Source organism: Urocitellus parryii, chromosome 14 (genome assembly GCF_045843805.1).
Source record: "Urocitellus parryii isolate mUroPar1 chromosome 14, mUroPar1.hap1, whole genome shotgun sequence".
In the NCBI taxonomy this organism is placed as follows: domain Eukaryota; kingdom Metazoa; phylum Chordata; class Mammalia; order Rodentia; family Sciuridae; genus Urocitellus; species Urocitellus parryii.
This window is the reverse complement of record NC_135544.1, coordinates 50,024,297-50,044,007: the sequence shown is the minus strand read 5'-3', so window position 1 is coordinate 50,044,007 and position 19,711 is coordinate 50,024,297. Positions and strand designations below refer to the sequence as shown.

General features: G+C 49.3%; 1 protein-coding gene and 1 pseudogene across 1 annotated transcript in view; one reads left to right on the top strand and one right to left on the bottom strand.

Moving 5' to 3' along the window:
• Dock5 (dedicator of cytokinesis 5) overlaps window positions 1-19,711 on the top strand; it is a 184,689-nt gene that overhangs the window by 23,780 nt on the left and 141,198 nt on the right. The gene's annotated exons all lie outside the window — the stretch shown is intronic.
• Window positions 16,987-19,455, bottom strand: LOC144250180 (trifunctional enzyme subunit alpha, mitochondrial pseudogene; annotated as a pseudogene).

The window sequence follows — 19,711 nt, the reverse complement described above, 5'->3', positions numbered from 1 at the left end:
CCTGAAGTGAACTGGTGATGTGGGCAGCCAGGACGGGCGGGCGCAGTCCCCTCCCCAGGTCTCTGGTGGCCCCGGCTCTCCTCACCTGGACAGTTTTGTTTCACTCCAGCCAGGAGCCGCCTGAAAACAGGCATGCACGCAGCGGAACAAAGCTGTCATCTCCAGCCCCAGCCCCTCTGGCTGGTGAAGTGATTTGTGACTGTCCCTTGGTGTCGGCCTCTGTCAGTGCCTCTGTCCTGAAGGCTTTCAGAGAGACACCAGAAACTGGAGACTCTCTTCCTTGACTCCTTTTCCTCTCGTCTGGGGGTCTGGAGCGTCCCTTTCTCCCATCAGGACTTAATTAGCGGCGTCTCTGGGGAAGGATGAACTTTCTCTGTGAATACCTCCTGCCCCCCAGGAGAAGCAGCCGTGCCCATGCACATCCAGAATCGCAGTTACCCTGGTCCTGACATCACGGACACGTTCATTCTGGAAAGTGTCTGCAGTGAAGCCAGACAGTTTCCCGCTTCCCTCTGCGACCGAGGCAAAGCTGGGTGCGGGTGCTGTAGCTGGGAAGGGACCCCGGGGCCTCACACATGGTGAGCACCTGTCCTGCCTCTGAGCTTTGCCCAAAGCAGTGTCTGGACGGTTCGGAAAGGGTGGAGAGGCTGAGCCTGAGCAACAAACCAGCTGCCAGGATCTCTTCTCTCCCTCCTGCCCCTCGGCTTTGAGGGAACGGATTCTTCACTGGGCTTGTCCCTCTTTTGACATGGACCTTGGGAATTCTGCTCTCTTTCTCAGTTTGGTGTACACAGGGCATAGAAAGACAGGCCGGGATACCATGTCGGGTGTGGGGTGGCATCAGGGCAAGGGCTCCAGGGCATTGAGGCGGGGTTTCCATCTGGGAGCGTCTCTGATGGAGGGGACTGGCATTTTCACACCTGAACGTAGGTTGTGTCCAGTCCAGGACAGAAGTTCCTGCTCGTCCTCAGTTTCCCTTTCTGCCGTTTCCGTCACCCATAGTCAACCATGGTCTTAAAATATTGAGTGGAAAACTCCATAAATAAATAAATAATGATACTACTGCTTTAATAAGTAATAATAGTGACAATAAATTTTAAATTACTTGCTCCTCTGTGTAGGGTGATGAAATCTTGTGCATTCCACTTCATCCTGTCTGGGAGGTGAGTCATCCCTTTGTCCAGTGGGTCCACACCGTATATGGTACCCTCCTGTTAGCTAGTCAGTAGTCATTCTTAGTTATCAGATTGACAGTTTCCGGATCACAGCACTTTGTTCAAGGATCCTTATTTGTCTTAATGGCTCCAAAACACAAGAATAGTGGTGCTGGCAATTCAGATATGCCACACAAAAGCCATGAAGTACTTCCTTGAAGTGAAAAATTGAAAGTGCTTGATGTTTCTATAGAATTTGGTACTACTTTCAGTTCCGAAACTGCATCCATTGGGGATCCTGAAATATATCCTAAGGGGGACTTTTCAGCACCAACTTTCATGTCATTGTTTATCTCATTAATGTGCCTTTGGATGACATGCATCTCTGATTATGGTCTGCATGAGAAAAGTACCCCACTGTAGGATTCTGTCACTAGCAATTCCACCCTCCATGTCCCCAACCGTCTGTGCTTTCTCAGTGTGAAACCTGATGGGGAAACAGTGTGCTGGGTTGTGACTTATGTTGCAAACCCTGTGTGTCACAGGTAAAGGCATGGAACGGAGGACCAGGGTTGGTGTTCTTACCCAGCTTTGTTTTTTTGTTTTCAGTGGTCATTTCCACACCTGAACATAGGTTGTGGGTATCAGTTTCCTTCCTCCAGTAGCGAGCTGTGAACTAGGATGAAAGACTTCACATCAGCTTGGCGGGGTATACATTTGGCGCTGTATGTGCGGTTTTTATATCCAAGTATTCAGCCAACGGCAGCTGGCCAATGTGGTTAGGCCTGCCATGGTTGCGTCTGTACTGAACATGAACAGACTTTTTGGGGCCATTATTCCCTTAACAATTATTGATGTACATTTTTACTGTACAAGGTATTTTAAATGACCTGGATGATTTAAAGGATACAGGATGTTCACAGGTTATATGCAAAAAGTGAGAGATTTGAGCATCCTGACATTTTGCTACCCTCAGGGTCCTGGAACCCATTCCCCATGGGTGACTTTCCCCCTGTATGAGCAGAGCAGTCTCTTGAAGAATACAGTCTGACCTGTGTCTAGGGATGAGGGGAAGACGTGCCAATCATCCAGCGGGGAATCCTGGCCTCTTTAGGAGAGAGAGTCATCCTGTCCACCACTGGGATATGGTTATACAGACCAGGGAATAGCCTCACAAAGAGCTCGGCTGACTCTTTGTGTGTCTTTGAAAAGCGTGGGGGAATTGGGTGACCAGTTTGATTTCAGCTTTAAAACGTGGATAAGGTAGAGTGACCCTGCCGTCTACACACTCCGTGGGAACAGAGCTCCTTTGAGCTAGTCAGCCTCCCTGTGTGTGCACAGGGGTGGAGAAGTACCTTTTGTCCCCTGTCCTGGATCCTGGAAGGTTGGGGCAAGCAGAGAGCAGTGCTTCAAGTACAGGAATCCCTTCCTCCATGCCTGGGAGCCCCAGCACCCAGCCCATCTATCACCAGGTGCAGAGTCAGGGCTCCATGGCCACCTGTATGCTGTGTGGTGGCATCATTGTGAAGGAGGGACAGCACCCCTGGGCAGGGCAGTGCAGGAGAGAGGAACTGTTCACCAGGAGGGCAGTGGACATTTGCAACCTACTCAATCTCTTGGCCTTGATGCTGTTTCTGGTAGTAACACATGTCTGGCCACAAACATGCGTCCCTGAAACACATTTTTTTTTAAATCATAAAAAAAGACCAATTATTTCTGCAATGTGGTGTGTTTGTAAAAAAATGTACATATATAATTGAAAGTGACAGCTACTTTGATATTCCTTCCTCCGATTTGGATAGAGAAAAAGGTCATTGAAACTTTTCTATTAGGTAATTAAAAATAGTCCATCCTAGGTTTTTGTTTTTTTTTTCCTTAATCTTTTTAAACTCTGGAAATAGGCACACAATTTCATATCATTGGAAGTGGATTTTGACAACTATCTGGTTTGCGCAAGTAACTCTATTGACCTCTGCTGCCTCATTGTTGAACATCTTAAAAAGGAGAATTTAATGTTAGAGGTTTGAGTGAATCTAGTTTCCTGCATTTGCTGCTCCTGGGACTTCCGCAGTGTGGTGAGCTTGTAAGAGAGTTCAAGGTTCTTCTTTGCCATCTGATAACGCCTGGAATGCTAGACCCAGGCCCACAGTATCATCCTTCAGTGCCGTGATTGGGTTATGGGAGCCGTAACCACATCATTAGCCTTATAAGGTGAAGGCATGGCTAGAGGAAGTCGGTCACTGGGAGTGTGCCCTTGGGGATTATATTTTGTCCCTGGATCCTCCCTCCTCTGGCTTCTCTTCTGCCAGGATGAGAAGGCTTTCCTGTGCCACACCCTTCCACCGGGATGTTTCACCTGGCCTCAGGGCCAGAGCCATAGTCAGCTGATCCTAGGCTGAACCTCAAAAGCCATGAGCTCAGAAGGAACTTTTCTTCCTCTAAGTTGTTCTGAACAGGTGTTTTGGTCTCAGGAACGGGAAGCTGACGAACACAGAGAACTGGTACTGGGAGGGGACCATGGCTGTGATATACCTGACCAGAAGCCTTTGGAACTGGTTTGCTGGGGGAGTTTGGAAGAGTTTGGAGATGCAGGTTGGAGAAGCCTTCGAATGTGATCAGCAGAGTTTAATGGGCAGTGCTGGTGGGGACTCAGAACACCAACGATCCGGGAGGAATGTGGCAGTCAAGACTGTGTTCACGGGGGTCTGGACAGGAACAAGCCCTCCTGGGAATTGGCTTAGCATCCACATGTGTTCCATTCTGGCAAAGAACTTGCCTACATTTTGTCCGTGTCCTGAGATTTTTCTGTGAGGCTGAATTTAAAAGCGATGGATTTATTAATCTGATGGGGGACCTTTTCAGGCAGTGGCGTGGGTATTGCGGCCCTGTAGCCAGGTTCACTGTGGGAATCAGGAGCAGACACGGAAAAAGTTCTGAAAAGCTTGCATTGTGGCTAGAAAATGACATGGAAAACTGGGGCCCCGTAAGGTGTGGTTGCTGCAGAGATCACCACCCTAAAGAGAAACAGAGAGACCATAGGGGACCCTCGGGAATCAGGAGACCACACCCTAGGCGGGCTCGTGGCTGTAAAAGTGAAAACTCATTTGAGAGACCTTGGGGTGCCCTGTTAGAAAGTCGTCTGATCGGGGGATTTGGCTCATTGTGCTCAGCTGCTCAGGCATTCAGAGGCCACCGCTGCCAAGGTCCCCAAAGAGGCCCAAGCTGGTGGCAGACCTTGGCATCACCCACGTGGTGCTGGGTTGGCAAGAATACAGGATGCTGGAGTTAGGGGGTCATGGGGCTTCCACCGGGTTTTCCCAGGAAAGCCTGGGAAGTCAGGCAGAATGTAGCAGGGCCACAATCCCTGTGGGCACCTCCTGACAGGGCGGAGCCTGGGCTGTTTACAATGAAGCCAAAGCTGGGATGGAGACCCCAGGAACTAGGAGACGCCAGGATGTGGGGCAGGTGCTGGGGAAAGCTGCTGCCTGTGGACAGAGTCGGCCTGAGAGGCCACGTAGGCTGCACCTGGTGAGGTCAGAGTGGCAGGCCGTCCAAGCCCCTTGGAAATCCCATCCCAGCACCATAGGCCCTAGATGCCCTAGCTGGCAACTTGTTTGCCAGCTGGGTTTTGGCCCCATGTCTTTTTTTTAATACCCTTATTTCTCCCTTGCAGAATTCTTTCTGTGCCATTGTCCACTGGCCATAGGAGATTTGTTCTTGGTCCTAACAGGGCCTTACCATGTCTCAGAGAGCCTTTAGACTTGGACTCAGGGGCATGCTGCGTTGTTCAGGCCGTGGGGGCTCTTGCAGAGGGACCGAATGCATTTTCCATGGTGAGACGGACATGAGCTTTTGGAGGCCAGGGGCAGAATGTCCTGGTTTGGATCTGAGGTGTCTCCTGAGAGCTTGTGTGACCGGCAACACAGGAGGATTAGAGGGAGAATGGTTAGAGTATGGGAGCTGTGGCCTCGTGGATGTCTTGATAATTGGATGGTCTGCCGGGTGGTAACTTCGGGCAGGTGGGATTTTATCTTGTGCATACCCACCCCCCTCCCTTCCCAGCTACCATGCCGCTGAGCTGCCTTCCTCGGCCCCTCCTTCCACCATGATGTTCCGCTTGACCTCTGGCCCAGCAGTGGTCCACTGACCACGGACTGAATCTCTGGAACCGGGAGCCAGAAGTCACGTTTCCTCCTATGAGTTGTTGAGTATTCTGGTCACAGTGACAAAATGTTGACTAACACAGAGAGCCAATTTTCGAGGTGTATCACTTGGCATTAATCTGACATCGGATCCCATAATGAGGAAAAATGTTTTTAGAAATTCTCTTTCACCACCTAGGAGGACTCAGTGGCGTGCTCAGCAGCTCGTCTCTGACATTCGCAGTCTTGGTCTTGTAGCCACCGTAACCACAGATGTCCAAAATGCTTAAGCCCAGAGGGTTTCTTGTTTTAAGATTTTGAATTTTTGGATTGGGGGTATCAAGCTGTGCTAATGTTTTTTGTTCTTGTTTTTATTTATATTTTTTGGTATCAGGGATTGAACCCAGGGACACTCGAACACTGAGCCACATCCCAGCCCTATTTTGTATTTTATTTAGAGACAGGGTCTCACTGAGTTGCTTAGCACCTCGCCATTGCTGAGGCTGGCTTTGAATTCATTATCCTCCTGCCTCAGCCTCCCCAGCAGCTTGGATAGGTGTACACCATAGCACCATAGCACCCGGCGTGTGCTAATGTTATACTTCTTTGTTATAATTGCTTTCTGGAGAAATAGTGCTACTCTTCCGGTGACCATAAAGAAATAGGCTTAAATAAATTTATTTCAAATAAATCTTAACTACATACATTAGAAGGTCAGTGTGTTAATTTAAGAGGATATAGGTAAATGTATTGCAGATGGCGTACAGTAGGACCAGCATCATGGGAGTGGCACATGGACAGATGGGTCCTGGGAGGACCTGACCTAGGCAGTTAGCATCTCTGGAACTTGTTTGACAATGGACTTGGTGGTTTCCTTTTCTGTGACAGTGATACTCGAAGTGTCTGTGACTTGGTGACCGGGACTCTCACGCCTCTGTTGACAGGGATGGAGGGCAGGCACCCGCAGCTTGGTGTCATGCAGGCTGATTGTCATGAGGCTGCTTTGCAGGGCAGGTGGTGGCTGCAGACAGAATGGTGGTGGCTGCAGAGTGTGCCCCGGCCTGCTGACCCAGGTGCATGCAGCCAGGGCCCCTGTGTGCCCATGGTTCTGTTGAGCACTGCCCGGCCTCCGCAGTGCCTCCCTGTGAAGTTCGAGCTTGCCATGATCCAGGGAAGGCTGGATTGGTCCAAGGGGGTGTCACTGATCCAACCTGAGTGGTGGCTCTGGTGACAATCCTTGTTCCTCACTGGCAGGACCTTTTATTCCTTGCACGGTGGCAGTGCTGAAGGTCCTCTGGGAGGTCATGGTGGGTGGCAAGGCCTCGAAGCCTGGGTGACTGCAGTAATGGTCATTTTTATCACAACACAGGCATATGGGTCCAAAAATCCAAAGAGTCCTAAAAGGCTAACAGTGTTTTCTTTCCCCTCCATCTCACCCAAGGCTACTTCACACCTCTGTGCCCCCTTTTCTAAATCGGCTTTCGCATAGATGATTCTACATAGGCTCATCTTGCTGTCTCTTTCTTGGTGCATCCGTTTCAGCTAGCAGTCTGTTTTCTGTGGCTGTAACAGAATACCTGAGATTAGGGAATGCACGAAGAACAGATTATTTCTTTACTCTTTCTTCCTTCTTTTTTTGGGGGGGGATTGAACCCAGGGACGCTTGACCCCTGAGTCACATCCCCAGCCCTATTTATTGGTTTGTTTTTGACACAGGGCTTTGCTAAATTGCTGAAGCTGGTCGTAAACTTTCAGTCCTCCCGCCTCAGCCTCTCAGGTCACTGGGATTACAGGTGCGCTCCACCTCGCCCAGCCAGGGATTATTTCTTACTGTCCTAGAGGCCGGGAAGCAGGGCCTCTGTGCTGCATCATCCCGTGGCAGAAGGTGAAGGGCAAGAGGGTGAGAGCAAGAACACAGAAACCCTCTTGCAGTGCCGGGCCCACTCCTGTGACATTCCATTGGTGAGGCTGCCCCCCACCTGGTAGGCCCCTCCTGTTAGGCCCCCAGTTTCCAACTTGGGGAACATTCCAACTGCTGCAGGTGTTATCTGTTGGTGGTGGGCATTCGGTCTTTCACGTGTCCGTTTCTGCCCCTTTGTGTTCACAGATGGTTTGTTAATTCACCTTCAGTGTTCACACGGCTGTTACTATTCAGGTATTCTCAGCTGAATGAAATGTGGATTCCAACTCCATTCCCTCCTGTATAGTCCTTTCTTCCTGGAGTCAGTAATTGCTTCGTTTCCATGTCTTCCAAACAGCCCGTCAGATAACCTGTCAATTGCAGGTTTTTTCTTTAAATCCCTGTCTTGGAGCATTATCTGTTTTTTTTTTTTTTTCTTTTTTTTCTGTCCAGCATGGTGGTTCCTTCTATCTGGCCATGGCTGTCATCTAAGACCCCCTGTCCCCATTACCTTGGGACCTCCCTGTGCCTGTGTCCAGTGTTGGATTCTGTCTTTCTCCCGTTGGTTCACTCCCTGTTTCTTCTGGATCGCATCCTGCCATCACTTCTTGAGGAGAGGTCATGTCTGGAAATATCTTGATTCCACTTTTCCGCTTGGTTGACGGTTGACTGGGTGTAGGACTCTGGGTTGAAAAGGAAGTCCCTGTACAATGGTGTACTGCAGTGTCCACCGTCGTTTTGAGATGTCCACAGTCACTCTTGACTGTCTTCTTTAAATGAGACTTGGGTTTCCTTTCTGGGAGGATCTGGAATCTTCCCTTCATGTCTCTGTTCTGAAACTTCACAATGGCACGCCTTGGCGTGAGTCACCTTTCAGTCATTTCTGCTAGACGTCCCATTGTCTGTGGAAAGTATGTTTCTGGCTTGGAAATTTCCTTGTGTCAGTGTCAGGATACTTCCTTCTTCGCCATCCTGTGTGTTCTTTCTTTCTTATCCACTCTTTTTGAGACTTCATGTTGAAATCCTCTTCTTTCTAAAGGAATGTTTCTGAGATGCGACGTTACTGGATTAAAGAGTAAGAATGTTCCGACATCGGATGGAAGCTTTTCAAAGCTTTGGCCACTCTGGCCACATCTTACATTCTGGTTGCTCCACCTTGGTCACCGTGGCTGTTAGCCAAGGGCTACTCGAGGGCTTCGCTGACACTCTTGCTTGCCCTCCTGGTCCTCACAGCAGCCCTGCAAGGAATGCACAGTGGTGGCTAGGACAAGGGGCATCTGCCCAGGATCCCAGAACTAGCGGGTGACCGAGCTGGGATTCACATCCAGACCCACCTGATGGCTGGTCACCCTGGTCCTATCACTGCCCAAGCCCTGGCTACCCTTAGGCTGCTTTCCAGGGCTCTTCCTCATGGTCTCCCGGGAGAAGCAGCCCTGTCCTGTCTCCCTCCCTCAGAGAGCAGGAGAACTGGCTCCTCGCTGGCCCTCGCTCTTTCTGAGGACACGCTGTGTTCCTGCGGGTCCGCTCTGCACCATTACCCATCGGGAGTGAGCTCTGCGAGGCCCTGGCACCTGGATCGTGCTTCCGTTCGGATTCTGGGGTGGAGACAGATTTTTCCTTCTCTGAATAATCCCAGTATTCTTTCAGAGGACGTGGGAGAGGCTCACCGCAGCCTCAGGTCTCAGCCCCATCACTGTGACCAGTTCCCCAGCCTTCCAAACAGTAGCATAACTTGGTGGCTCGTCTGTCTAACCCACGTGGGGGACATGGTAGCTCTCTTAGGGGACAGGTGGCCGAGTCTGCACCTGTCTCAGGCAGTTCGTCATTTTCTCAGTGTAAATAAAGGCGTGACGTGTCCCCGGGGCGTAATGCAGAGGATCTCCCCGGCTGCCTGTTCAGATCAGACGAAGCCCGGGAACCCTAGTGGTCGCCGTTGACGCGGAGCTGGTGCTCACTGGATGGAGTCCTTCTCCCCAACTTCCCTTCCTCCACCTGATTCTGGCGCCCAGCAGAGGCCCTGGCTCCCTGGGACCTGCTTCTCTTAGCCAGCACGCGGCTCCCGACAGCTCAGGAGGCATCAGGGAAGGCTGGGGTCACCAGGTCGCCTGGGGAAATGCCCACCTCCCACCGACAGGAAGGAGGAGCTGTGAGGAGATTGGCCAACAAGTGCCGTCCACACTGGGCGCCCTTGTCACCTACCTGCCTGGCACCGGGCTCTCTGTGTGGCGCACTCCGGTGGCCTCTCCCCCTGCCCGGGTGCTGCTCCCCCAGGCTCCTGCTGTGGGTTTCCGTTGGTAGCGCTGGAACCCGGGAGTTGGTTACTCAGTGGGTCCTTCCTCCACCAGCAGCTCCCACGGGCCAAGGTTCTGGGTCTTAGGCCTTTGAACAAAGTGGATGTGCCGAAATGTTTCATGACAAGGAAATGAACAAGGGAAGGACTTCCAGTATAGATAACAAAGAGGCTCAAAAAAAAAAAAAAAAAAAGATCTAAGGATGAAAGAGAAGAGTGGGTTGCTTTTACTCTGCACCGTGGCACATGCCTGTGGCCTGGAGGCTGAGGCAGGAGGATCACAAATTCAAAGCCAGCCTCAGCAACTTAGCAAGGCCCTAAGCAACTTAAGTAAAATACGCAAAATGCAAAAAAAAAAAAAAAAAAAAATCCCCTCTGGGTAGACGATTGTTTAGGTTTGTCAGAATCTTTCTGAGGTTAGATTTCCATTAGGTACGGAGGCCCTGAACCTCACAGATGAAGTGTTGGATTCGTGTCTTGTCAAACAGAGCCCCATCGTATCTGAAGCTCCCTGTCCATCCTGTTACCTGCCCTTCCCCAGCATTATTGTGTACAGCATGTGTCCCCTTCCAACTTTTTGAGTGTCCTTTCCTGCTCTCCAGGAACTGACATTCGCAAGGAGGCTGCACTCGGTTACTGTTTGGTGAGGGAGTGATCGAGGCCTGCTCGCCGTTAGCACTTTCCACGTTTCCCACATTCCTACTGTGTCCCTGAGTTCTTCGTCTTCTTGGTCATAGTCGTGTGTGCACAAATCCCTTTTCACCCTGGACATCTATATAATCATAAGAAAAAGCAAGGACGTGTGCCACTTAGAATCCTCGTTCCCTTGTAGTCTGAAAAGGTACAAATGAAGTCAGAACAAATCTGCCTTCAACTAAGGGAGACAAAGTTTCACTTACACTAGGTTGAGGGAAGCTGGACGGGGCTTGAGGGCCCAGCTGGAGGCTCTTCTTCATATAAATATACATGTGTGCTAGTCAGCTTTCTGTCACTGTGACAAAACACCTGACATAATCAACTTGTAAGGAGGAAATCCTTACATGATTTCACAGGTTTCGGTCCATTGGTTGGCTTTGTTGTTTCTGAGCCTGTGGCGAGGCAGAACATGATGGCGGGGAACATGTGGTACAGCTGAGCTGCTTACCTCAGGGTAGGTAGGAAGCAAAGAGAGAGAAGAGGTGGCTGGGGTCCTAGGACCCCCTTCAAGGACACACACCAATGCCCTAACTTCCCACTAGGCCCACTGCCTCCCAGGAGTCCACAGGCTGGAGACCAGGCCTTTAATACATGAGCCTTTGGAGACACTTTAGATCCCAACTATAGCAGGGCACATAAAGAAAAAGTCATGGTCTTTATTGTAACTACCCTGACTCCTCAGGCAACTGATGTTAAGAAGGTTGGTGTCCTGCAGTGTAACGATCAAAACCCCAGACAACCCAGTTAACAAATGGGCAAAGGACTTGAGCAGACATTTCCTATGTCCTTGGCCACCCATCATATGGAAGGGTGCTCAGCACCACTAATCCTGCGCAGATGGAAACTACCTGGGGGATCCCCTCACATCCACTGGAGTGGGTACTATCAACCCAAAACCAGAAAACAAGTGATGGCAAGGATGTGAGAGAAATCAGAGCCCCTGTGCACTGTTGGTGGGAATGTGAAGTGCTGCAGCCCCATGAAAACAGTATGGAGCCCCCCCCCCAGGCTAAAAATAGCATTACTGTGTGACGAAGCAGCTCTTCTTCTGGGTGCAGGAGAGTGAAATCTAGAGGAGATATTTGCACACCTGTGTTCATAGCAGCATTATTTACAATCACCACTCACATGCCTATCAACGGATGGAGGAACAAAGTAGAAATCCTATATATAATGGATTATGATTCAGCTTTGAAGAGGAAGGGAATTTATTTATTTATTTATTTATTTTTGGTACCGGGGATTGAACTCAAGGGCACTTGACCACTGAGCCCCATCCCAGTCCTATTTTGTATTTTTATTTAGAGACAGGGTCTCACTGAGTTGCTTAGCACCTTGCTTTTGCTGAGGCTGGCTTTGAACTCTCGATCCTCCTGCCTCAGCTCCCCAGCTGCTGGGATCACAGGTGTGCGCCATCGCACCTGGCGAGGAAGGGAATTCTGACACATGCAGCAACACGGATGACCCTCGATGCCGACATGTGAGTGAAGTAAGCCCATCACAAAGACAAAGACCAGGTGATTCCACCCACCTGAGGCACCTAGAGTGGGCAGATTCATGGGGAAAACGGAGGAAGGGTCCTTGTCAGGGCTTGGGGGGAGAGGGGAACAGGAAGTGGGTGTTTCATGGGCACAGAAGTACAATTTACAAGATGAAGAAAGTTCTGGAAATGGGATGCCCAGTAATGTGAACGTACCTCCCTACTCAGCTACACTTAAGAATGGTCCCATGGTGAATTGTATGTGTCTTTACCACAATTAAAATGAAGGAAAATGTAAAAATCTAGAAAGAGGGTAGCAGGCATCGTCCACGCCTGTCTCGGTGAGCGTGCAAGCCCACCGTGTGTCCAGGCTGCTTTTTGCTTTCTGTCTGCCTCAGTTTATTTTCAAGGATCACATTGCATACATTACTCAGCAGTCCCACCCACTCCCCGCCCCTTAGTCCTCTTAGCAGCCTACCAGGGACACCTTTTCAGGTCAGTGACCAGGAGCCTGACTCACCTTCTTAGGGAGGGTGCTTACCCAGGCGTGTGTGCACTGTGATAGATTCCATTTCCTTTTTCTGAGCCCTCAGGTTATTTCCAGTTTTTGTTGCCAAACAAAGCTGCAATAAATGGGCTCTTTTTTTTTTTTTTTTTTTTTTTTTTTTTTGCATTTCCTTAGATGCTCTGAATCTTCTGAGTTCCAAAAGTATTTGCTAGGTCTGATTATTGCAGTTCACATGGACACCAGTGCCTTGTGACAGGCCTGCTGGAGACCTCCTCTCCGGGGCCAGGTACGGCACACGGCACCTGCTCCTGAAGCAGCACTTGCTGTGATTTTTCATATTTGTGGTCATGAAGTTAAGTCTCTTTTTAAAATTATTAGTTGCAATCAGGAGCAGGGGTGCATGCCTGGAATTTCAGCGGCTCGGGAGGCTGAGGCCTGAAGATCACAACTTTTCAGCAATTTTAGTGAGGCCCTAAGCAACTTAGTGAGACCCTGTCTCAAAATAAAAAAAAAATATATAAAAGGGCTGGGGATGTGGCTCAGTGGTAAAAGGCCCCTGGGTTTAATCTGTGGTTTCCAAAAAAGAAAAGAAAAAATCAGTTGCTTGCATGTTTTTTGTGTATTAAGGGTGAGTCAAGAATCTGTTTTTCTTTTCTTCCCTCCTCCCACTTGGGTAAATAGCTAATTATGCCAGGGTTTTTCTCATTAAACTAAAATGCCATAATTATATGTATTTGGATACCTTTCTAGACTCTTGGATTCTGCTGTTTTTATTTTTTGTTTGTTTTCTATTTCTGTGGCAAGTGTTTGTTTTGAATATACAGAAACTTTGTAGAGGTTTAATGTCTCTCAAAAGGAAAATTCCTTGCCTCCTTCCCTTTTCAAACTTTCTTGGCAGTTTGCAGATATTTTCTTTCCTTGTGAACTTTTAAACAGTTTTGTTCAGTTATTTTAAAGAATCCGGTTGAGATTCTGATCATCTTTCCATGTACCACATTTAAGCTGGGGTGCAGATGTGTTTGTGCAACTCCAGTTGTTAAAGAAATCATCTGTGCTCATCGTTTTCAACCAAATAATCAGTAGATCTTGTTTTTCTCAAGGATTCTGAATACATAGTGACTACGATGTGAGCTTGAGGACATCTTTCTGTGCATTTGAACACTTTATTAAACAAAATGGAGCATTCTGTATACTAGAGCCTATATTTTCTCACTTAGAATAGAATGATGGACATCTTATCAGTAACTCCAAAAAGGTTGTATCTGTAGGTCTAGAGCAGATAAGGACCCTCAGATAAGGGTGGAAAGTAGACAAGTCTGTTGTCTGGAGAGCCTGGGTTACATCTGGGAGGAAATCAGGATGGGCCTTGAAGCGGCTGCTGTTCTGTTTCTTGGCCTGGGTGGAGGTTACCTGCCTACGACCATTTCCTTCACTCACCAGCTGCGAGCCTGTGATTCTGTCTCCGGGGCTTCCCTGTGCTGCTCATTCTGAAGTGCAAGGTGTGTTTCCAGAAGGCCCGTGCCAAGGTCAGGTCAAGGTGTCCACTAAGTGCCGCCCTCCACTACCTTCCCACCTGTGGGTGCTGCCATGCTTCAAATATCTTGCTGATTAATTTCCACTTTGTTGTATTGGTGATAATGGACATTTTTAAAAAATATTTTTTTAGTTGTTGATGGACCTTTATTTATTTTTATGCCGTGCTGAGGGCCGAACCCAGTGCCTCACACATAAGAGGCAAGTGCTCTGCCCCTGAGCCCCAGCCCCAGACCCAGGCAATGCACATTTTTAACACATCTGCAGGCATTTCTATTTCTCCTGTGATTGTGTTCTTAGCTCATTTTCCTCTTGAGTAAAAGCTTTTCCTTTTATTATCTTGTCACATTTTTCTGTCATTTCCCTTGTGATGAATTTTCCTGTCATTTGTGGCCTTTTGTCCTGTGGACATTTTCATCCTTATAGTCCAGACCTTCAGTCTTTCTGTCGTTCAACCTGGCCATCAGCTAAGAAAAGTTAAAAACCATTGTTCTGTAGGTTTCTTTTTAAATTTGAGCACTTGTGTGATTTTTTCTTTAACATTAAAAACCTCATCCAGGGCTGGGGATGTGGCTCAAGTGGTAGCCCGCTCCCCTGGCATGCGTGCAGCCCGGGTTCGATCCTCAGCACCACATACCAACAAAGATGTTGTGTCCGCCGAGAACTAAAAAATAAATATTAAAATTCTCTCTCTCTCTCTCTCTCTCTCTCTCTCTCTCTCTCTTAAAAAAAAAAAAAATATCCAATCCGGATTGTCTTTCTCCCATGATGTGAAGACACATCCAACCTTCTTCCCCCTCTACCCAGTGAAGCCATTATGTGGACACCTTTTGTTGACAGGTGATTCCAGGCCACTTTGTGAACTCAGGCACTCAGTCGGTCACGTGGCCCCATCACAGTCAGGACGCGGGCACTTTGCTCAGCCCTGGGGTTCCTTCCCCGGGTCCCCTGGTAATCTGCCCCTTCCACTCTTGTCCTCAGCAGCCACCACCCTGTCCTCCCTGAAGTTTGGCCTTTTCTAGGGTGACGCATGCATGGAACCACACAGTGTGCCCGTGACCTTTGAGCCGGCCACTCATTCATGCCTGTGTATCTGTCATGGTGCTTCTAGTTGCTGAGTCGAATTCCGTTGTATGGAGGTACCACAGCTCCTTCATTCATCCTCTCTCTGGGGGAATTTGGGGTTGTTTCCAATTCTTGGCAATTACGAATAAAGCCTCTTTATGCAGAGAATGGCCAGAGTCCACAGAGCCAGAGATAAAAAACAAAAGTGAAATCGGAAAGCTCGGAAAAGAGCGAGCAGGAGTGAGATGGCAGACACGAGGTTCAGATGTTTGCAATAACAAGACGTTGGCAGGGAATGAGGGGGAGATGGCGCTACGCTTAGGCAGCTGGCTTTACCCTTCCCTCGGTGTCTTCCAAGGGCCACAGAACGGTCAATAGAAGACCCTTGGAATCAGCCCTCTTCATCATGAGGCTGTGCCAATCCCCACCATGACATTCCTGCCAGTGACGTCCGGATGGGACAGGGTACCATAGCTCTCTGAAGATTCATTGAGAGGAAGAGAAGTTTCAGACTGGGCTGGGGTGGTGGCTCAGGGCAGAGCAGTTGCCTAGCACGTGTGAGGCACTGAGTTTGATTCTCAGCACCGCATATAAATAAATAAAATACAGGTCCATCAATGACTAAAAAAAAAAAAAAGTCTTGGATTGATAGATAAAACTCCTCTTTTGAGTGCTGAGCATCCCTCTTCGGGAGGCCCAGTGTGAGGAAGTCTGTGGCACATGGACCTTGCCAGATGTGAGCCCCTGGCTGGGTGCGGTCACACCTCTGCACGGAGCCCCAGGGGGAACCTGGGCAGGTCACCTCACGAGCAGGCTGTGCTGATTAAGCTCCAAATTATGTGCACCAGGCTGAACATGGTCCTCCACTGAAGGCTGAGATGATCCAGCCTCCTCGTGGTCGAGTTAGCCTTCTGTGAACTTAGTTTATGGAGAGAATTGGGTCACATGGAGGAACGTAGCAAGGGCCACTCAAACAGGGGGATTCCAAAAAAACAAAAATTCAGGAATGAGCTCTGGAAGTTCTTAAGTCACGTGCATTGGTGGAAAATAGGAGTTATTGGGAGATGTTGAAGCCGGATAATAAGCCTTCAGATGTGGCAGGAGTGTGCAGAGTAGTGTGATGCTCCCGTGAGAGCTCAAACTTCCCTGTTAAGTGTTGGAAATGTTATTTCCTCTGCACAACAGCCCCGTGGTGTCATTATCTCATACATGCAGGGAGACGGGAGGCAGGACAATCCAAAGGCAGGAATCTTGAACTTTAGGTGAGGAAGGCTAATCCATGGTGTCAGGAGTGGAGATACAGAGTGACAAGTCTGAGGTGAACCTAGCGTCAAGTGTGAGTGACTAAAAGCTGAGCCCTGGACATGTGAGACCCATCTTTAGTCTTCTCCTTACCTGCACAGTCCTATGCCTGGATATTCTGAGCAATTTCCTGTGGGGCAGGAGGATGGGCTGGGGGTGAGTGGCGGGTGAGGGTGCACATGCCCTGTGCATGACTCTAACAGCATGTGCCACCTACAGGTGGGACCAGGTCTCCTCTGTCGAGGTTCACAGGTGGCTGCAGGAGTTAGGACCCTCGCACTTCCCTCGGGGGGCCGGTGCACTTCAGTAGGTCGCTGCTTACCAACCGCTCACTGTCTGAGTTACCCTGAAGAGAGGTCTGCTAATGTGCAAGACCAGCAAATCCAGGTTCCATTACTTTCAGTGTGAGTTTTTTGGGAGGGTGGGGATACCGGGGATTGAACTCTGGGGCACTCGACCCCTGAGCCACATCCCAGCCCTATTTTGTATTTTATTTAGAGACAGGTCTCACTGAGTTGCTTAGCGCCTCACTTTTGCTGAGGCTGGCTTTGAACTTGAGATCTCCTGCCTCAGCCTTCCGAGCCGCTGGGATTTTAGGTGTGCACCACCGTGCCTGGCTTCAGTGTGGTTTTAATTTTTTTTTTTTTTTTTTTTTTTTTGAGGCTGACACTTTGGTTTTATTGTTGTCCTGTGTTGGGCTGGGTACAGAAATGCCCCGGCCACCACTGGCCTCCCAGGAGGAACAGGCAGCAAAGGTGGTGCCCCATGGCTCTTGGCTGCTGATTTGGGCTTCAGGGTTCATACAAGGAGCACAGCAGGCTCCACTTCTCAGCCTGAAGTACAGACTCTGATTCACGGTCAGACTTCACCAGGAAGGAGAGCTGGTCTGAGCAGAAGGAACTTGAAGAAGCAAATGCTACTCTAGGCTTGGTCTTCCTCCTGCTTCCTGGTACCCCCAGATGGGCTGTTGAAGCAGTGCTGCCGGCAGCGGGGTTAGTGCCCTGACCAGGCGGGCAGGAGAGCCTGCTCCCTGCCGGAACATCTTGCTAGGTCTGTTGGCGAGGTCACTGAGCAGCTGGCAGGGAGTGATCAGTTTTCTGTAGGCAGCCTTGTACTTCTGGAGCTGGTCCAGTATCTCCGGGCACCATATAGATCCACAAAATGGAAGTGCTTTCCAAGACAAGGGGGCAAAACCAAGGCCAAAGACTGCACGGGTATCTCCCTCGCAGGTGTGGCCAAGATCCCTTCCTGCAGGAAGATGCTGTCTCATTCATAAGTCTTGTCACCACATCTTTATCAGAGGAGACCTCAGGCTTAGCAGGCAGCCTCAGACTTGCCAAAATACTGTTCATTCAGACTCTTGTTCTTCAAACCCTCCTGATAGATGTAAAAGCCCTTCCCAGATTTGCGACCCGGGAAGCCCTTAGACACCCTCTGTTTCAGCAGTCTAGGTTTCCACCTCCAAACCACTCCCCAAGGACTTCGCCTGCGTCTTCTGTCATGTGTGTCACTAGGTCCACGCTAACTCGTCTGCCAGGCAGGGTGGCAGCACCCACAGGAAAGCCCAAGCCTGCAGTCAGGGAATCTGGCTTCTTAGGGTCAACCCCTCCTGTAGGATTCTCATGCCTACAGACCACAAAATACCTGGTGGTGCGGAAGCCAGGCCCTTCTTTAGCCACAAGGATGACCTTCCCCTGCTTGAGACCAGCTGCTGTGGTGGAACAGTTGTGTCCTTGGATGTTTTCTTGGTTGTGATGATGTCTGGTAGCTGCACAGGAGAGAAGTAGCGCATGCCAACCACCTTCTCAGGTCTGTCGGACAGCCGCAGTTTCACTGCTTGGGAAAGCAGATGTGTAAGCGGTAAACAAACAGTGATCTCTCATCACCGCCTCTGTTTCCTTTACCACTTTAACACCGAGGTCCTCCACAGCGGCTTCGTTCACCAGGTCGGCCTTTCTAAAACCCTGGTCACCAAGCTGCCCGTCCACGTGGCTGAGGATGAAATGCCTTTCGAATGACATCACAGCTTTGTACTTCACTTTGTCACCAGCTGCTGTGGTGTGTTTAAGAAGGGCCTTCAGCCCCTTATCCATGGAGACTTGGATGATGCCAGCTCCTATCAGCCCTGCACCAAGAAGAGGGAGATGCTTAACGTCCTTCTGTGGAGCTCCAAATTTATTTATTTTTATTGTTAAAAAATATTTTTAGTTGTAGATGGACACAATACCTTTATTTTATTTATTCACTTCCATGCAGTGCTGAGGATCGAACCCAGTGCCTCCCACTTGCTAGGCAAGCGCTCTAGCACTGAGCTACAGCCCCAGGCCCTTCAAATTTATTTTTCTTTCAAAGGACTTGACCATGATCGAATCCCATCAAGGTCTGCAATTCTTTGGTCGCTGCCAGCTCTCCAGATCTCTGTGATTCAGCAGGATAACCAGCATCATTCCCTGCTGAGTCCAGTCTTAACATCGATTATTTTCAGAGGGGCAGGATAAAGGCCTTGGTCTGCTTTTGCACTTTTTCTTCCATTGTTTCGTCAATCTGCTGTCTGACAGATGCCATGGTCTTGGTCTCAGTTTTCCCTCCAATCCCTTGTCTCTCCTTGGAGAGATCCCATCATCCAGTCCACTGACAAGAGTAGCTGCAGCGTTTTCTAGGGATCCAGCTGTCTGTTCCTCTGGAGGGTTTGCTCCTGCTCCCAGGGGTTCCACCAGTTGGCCAACGAGTGCCATTTTCTTGGCTCTTTTTGATACCAGTCAGCATGATGTCAAATGCAGCAGGCACATCTACATTTTGGGCAGCCTTTGGTGCCTCCTCCTCCTGGTAGGATCCCCAGCAAGGCTTCAGAGACACGCAACACTGTCGGTTTATCTTTTATTGCTATTCTGTGTTGGCAAGCCGTGCCGATCTTGAGCCCCCTTCCCCATCAGGATCCACCCATGGCAGCCACAGCAGGTCTTGGGGACTTGTCAGGCTTCTCAGACATCCTCGGTTCTTCCTGAGATATTTGCATTGCTCCTTGTGGGGTCTTACAGAAGGCTTACCTGTTGATATCAGCACCTGCAACAGAGCAGCCTGGCTCTGATGAGATCCCCTGATGAGATGAGGTGGCCCTTTTGGTTTGTTTGATCGCACGCCCAGATTTCATTCATTACTTCCATGAACTCTGATTGACTTCTTGGCTTCAAAGTGCATTTGCCTTTGAATTGGGTGAGTCAATAGGAATAACTGACACACTCCCTTTGACTCCATAGTTAACCTGGCTTCCAGACAGCAAAGCAGAGGACCCTGAAAAGTTGCTGTCAGATGTCTCCTGGGAGGACCTCGGTGGGACCCTGAAGGCATTGCAGCTGGGGCTTCCAGTGGTCAGGGAGGCCACCATCTTGAGCAGGAGAGGATGAAAGTACAGAACGCTTCTTGTTTTTGATTTTTAAATACCAGAAAACAAGCAAGTCTAAATCTCTTCTGGGAAACATGTTATTTTCCCGTTAACATTTAGATTGTATTTTGAGTTAGGGGGTCGTATTTTATGAAGTGCACTTTTCTTTTAGGAGCATTTATGCCTAAAATACTTTATTGCTTTGGGGCAACTTGAAAGGCAGGTTGAAATTACAAAACGTTTCTGCTCTACTATATTC